The following is a 12,296-nucleotide window of genomic DNA, read 5'->3' on the forward strand; positions in this document are numbered from 1 at the left end:
TGCTGAGAATTTTAGACTTTCTGTACTAACAGGCACTGACCCCCAAGAGAACACTGCATTTGACCTGCTTCCAAAATGGAATGATAGAACTAAGATTGTAAGTGTGTAATTTAAATAAAAATGTGCAATATCACATAGTGAAAAACTTAGTGTTAAAGTTTTACAATATAATATATATAAAACAAGATAAAAGTTTTAAAACAAAGACTAGTTCTTGTTCTTCACAAGTTGAAGTGGCATTGTGTAATTAATAAAGTCCACATTATGAACCATGAGTAGTTAGTTAAGTTAAAAGTAAAAATAATTTAAGTGCCATTTTTTAATTAGACAATTTAGGATTTTGCATCAGTGGGTGGTGAAGTGACCCACATGCCTTTCTTTTCCATGGTGAGGCACAGCAACTGCTGCCCACATCTGCCTGCAGGGATGGGAATGGCTGCAGCACGCAAAGACCTCTTGGGCTTGGAACCCTGGCAGTGTTCCAGACCTCTGGGCTACTGCTGCTGTCAAAACCCAGCTAATTCCCATGGGCAAAACCCTCCTGGGCTAGGAGAGGTGCAGCTGGGGAGCTCACTCATCTCCAGCCCTCAGAAGACCAAAATGAGAGGCCTCTCATGCTCACCATGGGCAGCCTGCCCTGCAGCCAGCACTGAAATCCCCTTCTCCTTAAAAACCACACTGGCTGGGCAGAACCATTGCCCATCCTGCAGCACTGGGACATGTTTCTCTGCTGGCCAGCCCTCTCTACCCTAAGAAAGCTTCTTTGTTACAGAGTGAGTCAGGGATGACCCATGTCCCTGTGGGATTTTTGGAAGAGGAAGCAGATGGGTGAGGAGGGAATGTTTTCCTCTCTGCAGGGCAGTGCCATTGCGGCCCCACTGAGCTCCCCAGCTGCTGGAGTTCTGGATGCTGAGAATTTTAGACTTTCTGTGCTGACAGGCTCTGAATTCCAGGAGAACACTGCATTTGACCTGAGGCTGTGGAGAAGGCTTCCAAAATTGATTGATAGCACTGGGATCACAGGTGTGTACTTTGACTAGAAGTGTTCAGTATCATACTTTAGAATATAGCAAGATATATGGGGCAAGATTAAGGTTTTAAGGTAGAGCCTGGTCCTTCTTCACCACCTTCTTCCTTCTTCTCCAGGGGTTTGGGTGGTATTTTGTAATTGGACAGAAAAGTCCACATTGCGGAATTTGAGCGATCAGTTATTGGGTTAAAAGTAAAAATAATTTAGGTGTCATTTCTTATTTGGATAGTTTAGCTTTAAAAGACCTTGTAGAGAAAGACAGTTAGCCATTTTGTAGCTTGTTAGTGGAATACTGCAGAACTCAGTTGGCTAACACAGATAAGAAAAAATAAACACCTGAGTCTGAACATGAACCATCCTCTCAAACGCCTTCAATCCCGACCCAAACAGAGGAAAAAGGAAGGCAAAAACCAGCACCCAACCCCTTGAGGGGGCAGTGGCAAGTCAAGGGCACTGCTTTCAGTGGTGTCTGCAGAGGCACCAGCTGCCACAGCTCTTATACTTGACAGGCTATTAATAGCACCCCAAAGTCACCTGAGACTGGGATTTCTTACCTCAAATATCACCCCTCCCCAAAAATATCTACAGCTTCAGAACCTTAGTGCTCTCTGTTCTGCCCTGGTGCCTTCTTGGTACCTCATCAGATATCACTGCTGGGTTACACACAGAAAAGATGAAATGAAATGAGAAAAGGATGCAGGGGCCAAACAAGCAGTGTGTCTGCCTGGCACTGCAGCTGGGGGCCAGAAAATCCTTAAATTCAGGCCAGACTGGTGAACAGCCCCAAATGCTGCCATTCATACCGAGGCCACAAGCCTGAACTTTTAGGATCTTTATCTGTCGGGGCAGGCAAGAAAAGCTGGTGGGATGGCAAAAAAAAAAACCCAGAAGAGGCACCTCCTCAGCACCTGCATGGCTGAGGGGAAGGATTCTGGATAGGATCCCCAGAGCCCACGTGGCACCAGCAAGAGCAGGGGCTGTTAACTGGTGACAGGATTGCCACAGGAAATCTCAATCCATCCTTCAGCATCGAGCACGGGCTGCAAACTGTAGTGAAGTCCTTCCCCCCTGTGCCTGCCAAAACAAAGCTCTTGCAAGTGAGTAAGAGATAAAGGTCACAGCAAAACCAGCGAGTTTCACAAAAAACAGATAATTCTAAAAGAAAAAGAGGAAAGAGTTTTTGTTCATTTCAGTGAATCTGAGTCAACTTTTCATCTATGTTTTTTGTGAAACTCCTCTGACTTTCGGTGACCTTTCTCAGAGAGCTGCAGAGCGCTGCCAGCCTCTGATATTGGAAGTTAAATGCATTATTGCACAACACAACAAAAGGAAATGGGCCAGGCTCTGGGAGATGGAGCTGAACACTGCTCAAGCCAGGGGTCTCAACAATCAAATCCACGGGGATGCAAACTCCCTGCCCTTCCAAATCAAATTTGCCAACATAGAGCACCTACGCACAAGGCAAAAAGGCAAACACATTTCTGTTTCTAAGGGTCTCATAAGGGTTTGACCTAAGCAAAATATAAGAAAACATTGCAGGAGAACGTTGGCAAACTGAGGAGTCTGGCCCCTAGATACACTACAGAGATTTGGCTAATTTGCTTCGTATGTCTTTTTTCCCCTCCTCTTCAAAGCAGGGAGCAGAGGACTATGAACTCAATGGCAGGAGGAAAACACCATAGAAAAACATCATTTCCTCTCTGGAAGAGCCAAAGAGACCCTTCAGTTCAAGAGGATGCTCCCAGTATTCCGTGGTTAGATTCCCATCTGTCAGGGTGGGATCAGAAGCCAGGTTTTAATGCTGACATCACCTCTTCTCCAAGCCACAGTTTTATGGGAAATCTCTCAGGATCTTTACAAAGTAGAACATTCACCTTTCTAAAAAAAGGCTTTAATTGTATTCCTGTTTTCATATGAAATCTCTTCTCAGATTGAGTCTTGATTCTGGGTGACTTCAACCACCAGTTTCTATTTCTCACCTCCAGCTGCACAAATTCCTTCTGTTTGTGCCTCTCACTGACCAATTTTTTGTTTCTTTGTGTGCTATTTTGGAGCAGAGCTGCAATCCCCTTCTCATCTAGGGCACCCTTTTTCCTATCATCCTCCCACTACCACTCAGACATGCTGCACATCTACTGCCATTGCCAAAATAACATAAAATAACATTGCCAAAATAACATCCTGTCCCTCTGGCTACTGTTCAGCAGAGGCAAGAGAAACTTCCATGGCTGATTCATGGGGTCAGGCCTTGCTGCAGCCTCCTCCTGCTGCTTCAGCTGGCTCTGCCAACTTGCTGCTGGAAACTCGGTGGGGTGAAGATGCAGATAAGAGCACGAGAGTCACACAAACTACAAGCTGAAGAGTGCTGGGAGGGCCCTGTTGTGCACCAGCTCCTGTTCTTAGGTACCTTCTCCTCTAATCAGCATCTTCCTTCACCTTATCCATGTCACATTTTCGTATCAAAGTGATTACGGCACATTGTGGTGTTTGTGAGGGTCTCCAGGACCAGGGAAGAGATGATTCCATGTTCTCAGAAGGCTGATTTATTATATTATTATATTATATCATATTAAAAGAATGCTATACTAAAACTGCACTAAAGAAAGATTAAAGGATACATCAGAAGGCTTAACAAGAATGAATAATAAAACCCCATAACTGACTCAGAGAGTCTGACACAGCTGGACCATGATTGGTCATTAAATTAAAACAATTCAAAAATGTACCTGTTGGTAAACAATGTCCAGACCACACGCCAAAGCAGCAAAACAGGGAGAAGCAATCAAATAATATTGTTTTTCTTTTCCTTTGAGGCTTCTCAGCTTCCCAGGAGAAGAATCCTGGGCAAAGAGGATTTTTCAGAAAATATCACAGTGACAGCACATTTTTCATGATCACCCTGCTAAGGCAAGGGGCCCCTCCTGGGCCTGTGTGATTCATGGTCCTTCTCTGCAGATGCACCAAGCCCAGCTCCCTGTGGCGTCTACCTCCAGCAGAACAGGGCACAGCATTTCTGAGTGAGGTACCTCAGGGTCTGGGCCAGCAGCAGTGTGGTAGCTCCAAACTGGAGCCAGGCTGTGACACAGCTGTGCCTGACCTACAAATTCAGAGAAACCAGGGCTCCTGCCAGGTTTGCTGCCTGCTGTTTGCTTTGCCATGTTCTAGCAGGAAAGGCACAGAGGTTCACAGCATGTCCCATCGTGCCTGGCCCCTGTCACTGCTGTGCCACGGCTGGCTTGGCAGGCTGGGACACTTTTAGTCACTTAAAGCACACAGAAAGGCCACCAGTAGAGCAAATACCTTCAAAGCTCCCATCCTGTGGCAGGTCAACACCAGGACTCTTTGAATCTGTCAACATTAAAGCTTTGCAGCAGCTTGGCAATGAAGAGGTGGGAATTTGGCAAGTGGAGAATGAGATTGGCTACCACGTGACCCTGGGGAGCTCCATCCCACACTGGAGGGTGGCTGGGGTCCCCAGCAGCTCAGCATCCCTGGCAGGGTGTCCCTGGGGCTGCAGCAGCCACACACCCACACCTGCTGGGCACAGGGACCCTCGGGTGAGGCTGGAAGAGGCTCACAGTGTCTCCCCAGGGTGCTCACACACATCATCTGAGCAAGGCTCACACCTGCCTGTGAAAGTGCACTCCCTGGTGATTCAGAAAATCAAAAGCACAGGAGGGCCACATGAGCAATGTTACACGTAACCACAAACCACATCAGAGCCAGCCAACCAGCTCGTCTGCTGGGACAAGCTACAGCTCTGGGCTTGCCTGAGGCATGCTCACAGGAATTAAAGCATTTTTACACACTGAAAGAACTCTCTGAAGAGCAAGAGTGAATCCACCAGACTGGCCAGGAAATGGCTACAATGGTTGGTTCATGGGGGATTTCAGCTGGTCCTCCCTGAGACTTTTACAGGATGAAGTTCCCAAGCTTGCCAATAGAAAGGAGCCACCCAGACTTGCTCAGCACCACATTTCAGAAATGCCAGAGGCACTCAGTGCAGGGCACTGGCTGTTGAAGGGTTTGGCTCATTCCCCTGGCACAGTTTGGGTTTGCACACTCATGGCTGGCTCTAACCCTGCATCCCCAGTGCTGTGGAACAAGCCTTGGCAGGGCTGGGGGTTACCCCAGGCTCAGGGGGCAGTGACACAGCTGGGGACACAGCTGGGAAGGCCTCACGAGGTCTGGTGAGGGCAAATCTCCCACCTCCAGCTCCTGACCTCATCTTAAACCCTGGGGAAGACTTTCCCTTGTCATCAACATCTCCAAAGAGAGGAGACCAAACACCTCACCCACACGTGGCAGAGCAAGGCTGGGCTCACAGCAGGTCTCTGTGGTCTTGGGTGGCCTCAAGTCCTCCCCCAATACCTCCAAGGAGAATGGCAGCCCAGCAGTGATGAGCAGACCATAAGAACAGTTCCCACCTGGCTACAACGTGCACCCTGCCAACATTTTCTTGTTGGAGACCAACAGGCCAGAGGCAGCAGCCAAAATGACAGAACAAAAAAAATAAAAGAGAGGGTGTGCTGAAATGGGACCCCCAATCCAGAGATAGGAAATTAACCATGAATTTGAAACCCAGCAGAAGCCACATCTGCAAACATTGATGAAGGATTGCACCCCAGACCCTGCTGCTGTCCAACCTGTGCCAATCCCCATGGTATCAGTTTGCGTATTCAGGAGTTACTGAAAAACCTCCTCAGCTGTGCACAGAAAATGCAGCTCTGAGCACTCACAGAACAGACTTCCTTGTCCTCCTGGTGCTCCTGGCTGTCCCTGTTTCCTCTCTGGGCTCTCTCTGCCCCTTCACAAGCTGGAAGTGCAGCCAGACAAGGCACAGGGAGCACAACAGAGGCTAAGGTGCTGGGCAAAGAGGTTCCTACAAGAAGGAAGCCCAAAAGGATAGAGGCAAATGGGGAAAAGGAGATGGCACCTAGCAAAGGATTGCAGCTTCTGAACTCCTCTGGTGCTATGTGACACCTCTGCTCAGCAAGAAACCAACCACAGCTTGCTCAGCACTGGGGCACCCACTGATTCCAGTGGTGGAAGAGGCATCCTGTCCCAGAGCAGCCACAAAAACAGTATTTTTCAGTCTCAGCTGCCCTGAGGAGGCCTCTCCTGCTCACAGAGTTCTTCTGCATCCAGCTGCAATCTATTCCTGCCACTTGGGAGACTGCAGCACAAGGTGCCATTTTCCTGGTGCTTAGTTTTGGATACAAAAGGTGCTCCAGTACTCCCAGAAAGCACAAACAGTGTTGGCAATACATCTGCTTGGCTTGGGAGTAAATCCAGGGCTTAGAGAGCTAAAAACCTGATTATTATACAGCCAAGTGCATCAGCCTGTAGAGCTTTAAAGTTATAAAAAACCCTTCTGTGTTATAAAAAACATGTCTGTGACCAGCCTGTGCGAGGATATGCATATCCATGCTGTGGGCACAGGATGCAAAGTTCCAGTTTGGCCCAGCCCAGCTGCAGGGTGACCAGCTGAACCTCAGCCCTGCCTCCACAGGCTCCATGCTCTGTTCCCAGCTGTGGCAGAAAGGCAAGTGCTCAACATGTATTTCCCAGGACAGAAATACAGTCCTTTCCCCTTACGCTTTGCCACAGCAGCTGGCAAATGTATTGCCCGGATCCAAAATTAGGTGCAGCAGTGATGGGCACACAGGAGCAAGCAGGGATTATTTGGTTTCCTCAAAAAATACATCAGAGGTTGTCCTGATTTAAACAATTCATTTGGAAGCTATCTGTCCAAACTTTTGAGAGAATGCCTTACTAACTGGAATTAAAGAAAAAAACAAAAAGAGAGGATCCCCAGGAGACACACGGTCTGCTCCACACTTCACAAACCCCGTTGAGCAATACCCTAATAGGGCACAGACATCTGTGGGCAGGATCTTCCTGAAAGCCCTTCCAGAGCAGCCAGACAAATTTTCTTTTTTGTAAGGGCAGGAGATGGGGTCAGCTTTGTCCAGGAACCCCTTTCCTCATCTGCAGCCCTGCTCCAGCTCCGGTGCCCCCTGAAACTCCCCAGTTCCCTCCTCCAGCTGCAGCCCCTGCCTGTGCTGCTTCCCCCGGGCTCTGCCAGCTCCCCAGGAACAGGGAACACCAGAGATCCCGTGCCCAGAGCCGGCTGGGCCCCCTTGCTGCTCTCCACAGCACAGGGCTCCAGCCCGGGCTGCTGGGGGGATGGAACCGGGGATGGGAGCAAGGAAACAGGGGATGGGAGCACCGGGAACACGGGGACAGGGAGTGGGAGCATCAGGAACAGGGGATGGGAGCACCGGGAACACGGGGACCAGGGAGCAGGAGCATCAGGAACAGGGGATGGGAGCACCGGGAACACGGGGACAGGGAGTGGGAGCATCGGGAACCGAGGATGGCAGCAAGGAAACAGGGGATGGGAGCACCGGGAACACGGGGACCAGGGAGTGGGAGCCTCGGGAACACGGAGATGGGAGCAGGGTGGAGCAGAGCAGGAAAAGTCTAGGTGGATGAGAGGTGGTGTTAGCGGAGCAGAGAGGGAGAAGATGGGATTTGGGCACTTGGGGAGGGATTGCTCCTGCCCCAGGGCAGGCTGCAGCAAAAGCAGCTGAGCCCAGGCTGCTCGGGAGGCGGGATGCTGCCGCAGGTGCGGATGTGGCCCCGCAGGGATGGCTGGGCTCGCTGCACCCGGCTCCTCCGCAGAGCCTCCCTGCCCTCTGGTGGGTCCGGAGGAGTTGTGCGAGAGGAGAAGCCCTGGGAGCGGCCCTTCCTCCTCCTCTCCCTCGCAGCGGGCAGGAGGGAGGTGCCCCTGGTGCTGGCAGCAGCCGCGGTGCAGGGACATGGGTCCCAATCCCCCCGGAAAACCTGGAGAGCAGGGAGCTGTTCTCTGACTGAGCAGGGCTCCTTCTCACCACCCTGACCTCCCTTTCCAAAGGGACCTGCTGTGGACAGAACCATCTGAACCTGGAGTTTTGCATTTCCTTTGAGGTCCAGAGCATTCCACGCACACTTTAATGCCCACCTCACTGGGGACATTGGGAGAGCATCTTGTTCCCTGGGAAAGCACAGCTGCACCAAACCCCTCTCAGCAGAGAATGAGGTGGGGTCAAGCCTGCAGCTGGAAGAATTCACTGAATTCAGGCCTCTCCTGCCATTAAACAAAACAAGGACCAGCTGGGGGTGCTCAGCCTGGAGAAAAGGAGACTCAGGGGTGCCTTCATCACTCTCTGCAGCTCCCTGAAAGGTGCCTGTGCTCAGCTGGGGCTGAGCTCTTTCTCCAGGCAGCACCAGAGCACACAGCCTCCAGCTGCACCAAGGGAAATACAGGCTGGATATTAGGAAAAAAAATTTCATGGAAAGATTGATAAATTCTGGAATGACCTGCCTGGAGAGGTGGTGGAGTCACCATCCCTGGATGTCTTTTAAAAAAGTCTGGATGTGGCACTGGGGGCCAGGGTTGAGTTGAGGTGTTAGGGCATGGGTTGGACTCGATGATCTTGAAGGTCTCTTCCAAGCTGGTGATTCTGTGAATTTCACTGCAGTTGCAGGAGCTCCTTGCCAGAGTTCTGACCAGAGTAGTGTGGCAATCACTAGAGCACTGTGACATGGTGGCATTAACCCAGCCCCAGGCTCCTGTGAGCCACCTTCTGGCCCTGCAGCATCCCCTCTGTGCTGCAGGACCTGCCCCGAACCCCTCCTTCACTGTCACCCTTTGTGTTTCCACACCATGCTGGAATTTACATCCATGGATCATGCATAACACGCAAACACAATGAATGGAAATTCAGTGGTAATAAAATTAATTTCAAACAAGCAAGCTAAGTGGTTGACTGGTGCAATGTTAGAATCAAACTGGGTCAGAGTTTGTGAGGGTGAAGAACATTCGCTAAATGTCTCCCAGTGCTGAACAGACAGAGCAGAGAAGTCAGCATGATGAGGAAGAGGAGAGTAAAAGATCACTGAGGAGATTTAGCATAGTAGTTCAGAGGTTGCACTGGAAAGAACCACGTTTGCACAGGAGAGTACTTCACTTGGGAAGCATATTAATATTTATATATTAAGTATTTTGATTTCTGAGATTGTTGTGGAACCAAGTTTGTTATCTGTCGATATCAATCTTTATATTCACATGTTATAATGAAGATACAGGTGCACAGGCAACACAGAAGTACCTTCAGAGTTCACGCTTGCCGATGAATATCACACAAGTAAAAGAGCTGGTTAAGCCATTCATATAATTTAGAGATAAAAATCAGAGACACGTTTTGTGCATTTGTAGTCATAAAATGTTGCAGTTGCGAGGGTCCCAAGATGAGGGAAGAGATGAATCTGACTCCATATTCTTAGAAGTCTGATTTATTATGATATTATAATAAATTATATACTAAAACTATACTAAACTATAGAGAAAAAGATACATCAGAAGGCTAGAAAAGAATGATAATGAAAGCTTGTGGCTGACTCCTCAGAGTCCAACACAGCTGATGGTGATTGGTCATTAAATTAAAACAATCCACAAGGAACCAATCAAACACCTCTTGGTAAGCAACCTCCAGACCACATTCCAAAGCAATCAGATAATTATTGTTTACATTTCTTTTGAGGCTTCTCAGGAGAAAAATCCCGGCGAAGGGATTTTTCATAAAATATCATGGTGACAATAATATCCTCAGAAAGGTTCCTCAGTTTCGCAGCTGCCTAGTTTCAAACCTATTTAGTAAATGCTGATTTTCTTACAAAATCTGAGCAGAGTGCCCCATACACATCACTTTATCTTGCCAGTGCAACCCCCGGCTATCAATCCGGGCTCGGATAAGTCAATAAAGCGGTCACAGCCTGGTCTCTACAGACATCTAGTGGCCTCTGCTCAAACTCCACCCTTTATCTGCACTGCCACAGCAAAGCAACCTTGTCGGGCTTCCCCACACTCAGAACAAACCTGCGTGACCCCAAGGAGCTGCCAGTTAAATAAGGAAAAGCCTCAAGTCCCATCCCAACCTGCTCTGCTCCCCTGGCACCTTTGGGGAGCCCGGGCCACAAAAGAAATTGTTTTAAACCAAATGCTCGGGGCGTTTTTGAGAGCTCAGTTTTTACAGTAAGAGGAGGGAGTACACAGCCTGTGTGATGCACATCTGATAAACATCTGTGCATCCCTGCACACAGGAAAGACAACACAGGATGGCACTGCCCTGATAACACCGAACCTGCCAGCCCAAAATAAAAAGCACTGAGGAGTGACAGGAAACCCAAAAATGGGAGATCTCAGCAAGCACAGCCCCCAAAGTGGCAGGACTGAAGGCATCACTGGGCGATCCATGGCAGGGACCTCAGCTCTGCTCTTCCCCGTGTCCTGCAGGGATTTTCTCCATTAATTAAACCACAGGCTTGGGATCCTGACAGCTTTAAAGAGCTTGTATTTCCCTCTGTGGCCCGAGATACTTGAAAGGTCCCCAATACACACCTTAATACCCATTTCACAGGGAAACTGCTGCCTGGAAAAGCTGTGTCCTGCAGGGCATGCCTCAGCCTTGTCCCACACCCCTGGCTGTGACTTTTGGCAGCCATCCCCTGGTGGGATGGAGCTGCAGCACCGAGTTCACACAGAGCAGCGCAGCTTTGAACACACTGAGTTCTGACACATCTTGCTGGAAGGTAATATTCACACCACCCTGACAGATTCTTTGGCATACCAAAACAGGTATTAATTCAGCCTTAATCTGTGTTTCTACATCTCCACTTTGAAACGAGGGTAGCCTGCCTGCCCCCAGCAAGCTCAATCTTATTTCAGTCATTTCCACAGAGTGGTGGGGGCAGCAGATGGCAATGGCTGAGGGTTCACACTGTTCAGAGTTTGCAGTCAAACACCACGGATCACCAGCTGGACACCACCACCAGGAGACACCAGAGAAATCCTGAACTCCTCGTTTGCCAAAGCAAAAATCTCACGTGAAAAAAAGCAAGAGAATTGCCCTGGCAACTTGGTGTGCACACCAGCCTCTGCACCCACAGCCTGCCTTGGCTTTCTGCAGTTATTTAGAGTGATTATAATCCCAAAATAGAGACAGTCTTCCCACCCTGCTCTGGATATTCCCATCGGGCTTTCCCCCAGGGCATCCTCACCTTGCTGTGCACAGAAAATGCAGCTCTGAGCACTCACAGAACAGACTTCTTTGTCCTCCTGGTGCTCCTGGCTGTCCCTGTTTCCTCTCTGGGCTCTCTCTGCCCCTTCACAAGCTGGAAGTGCAGCCAGACAAGGCACAGGGAGCACAACAGAGGCTAAGGTGCTGGGCAAAGAGGTTCCTACAAGAAGGAAGCCCAAAAGGATAGAGGCAAATGGGGAAAAGGAGATGGCACCTAGCAAAGGATTGCAGCTTCTGAACTCCTCTGGTGCTATGTGACACCTCTGCTCAGCAAGAAACCAACCACAGCTTGCTCAGCACTGGGGCACCCACTGATTCCAGTGGTGGAAGAGGCATCCTGATCCAGAGCACCCAAAAAACCAAAGTATTTTTCAGTCTCAGCTGCCCTGAGGAGGCCTCTCCTGCTCACAGAGTTCTTCTGCATCCAGCTGCAATCTATTCCTGCCACTTGGGAGACTGCAGCACAAGGTGCCATTTTCCTGGTGATGGTGTGACAGGGTGTTAGACACTAACCCTAGGGTCCTCCCGCCGAGGAAAGGGCTGGAGCACAGGGCAGAACAGCCCTCAAAGGGTTCAAAAAGCCCTCAAAAGCCCAGATCAAAGCAGGGAAGAGAAAAACCACTCCGGGAGGGATCCCCACAGAGGTGGCCCTTGTCACCCTGTTCTTCTAAATTCTTCTAAGCCTTCTGATGTTTACATTCTTGTAGTGAACTTTCTCACACACTTTTCAGTAAATAATTATTGTTTTACATTCTTTTCTGGAGGAGGAGAAATTTGATGGACTATTGGTTTGTCCCTGTCATTGGAGAGGTGTCACCCTCCAACCCACTGTCACTTTTGAAAATCTATAAATGCTGGAGTCAGAAATTAAACTTCCCTTTTTTTACCTTGGAGGTTCCAGCGTCCGCGTCGTTTTATTTCGCGTCCTATAGCGACAGACTCTGCGGCTACAGGAGGAGGAGCGCGGCTCCTTCATCTCCCAAGTGTTATGAATAGAAAGTTATATCTTTTTTAGGTTGCAGAGTTAAAAACAAGTCAGACCAGTTGCCGTAAGTTAGTTTCACTGCTAAAGAGGAGCTCTTCAATTACCTGTTAATGGCTGGTGATTAACCATTGTCCCCCTGATGCTTGCCAGGGACGGA

Source organism: Passer domesticus, chromosome 7 (assembly GCF_036417665.1).
Source record: "Passer domesticus isolate bPasDom1 chromosome 7, bPasDom1.hap1, whole genome shotgun sequence".
In the NCBI taxonomy this organism is placed as follows: domain Eukaryota; kingdom Metazoa; phylum Chordata; class Aves; order Passeriformes; family Passeridae; genus Passer; species Passer domesticus.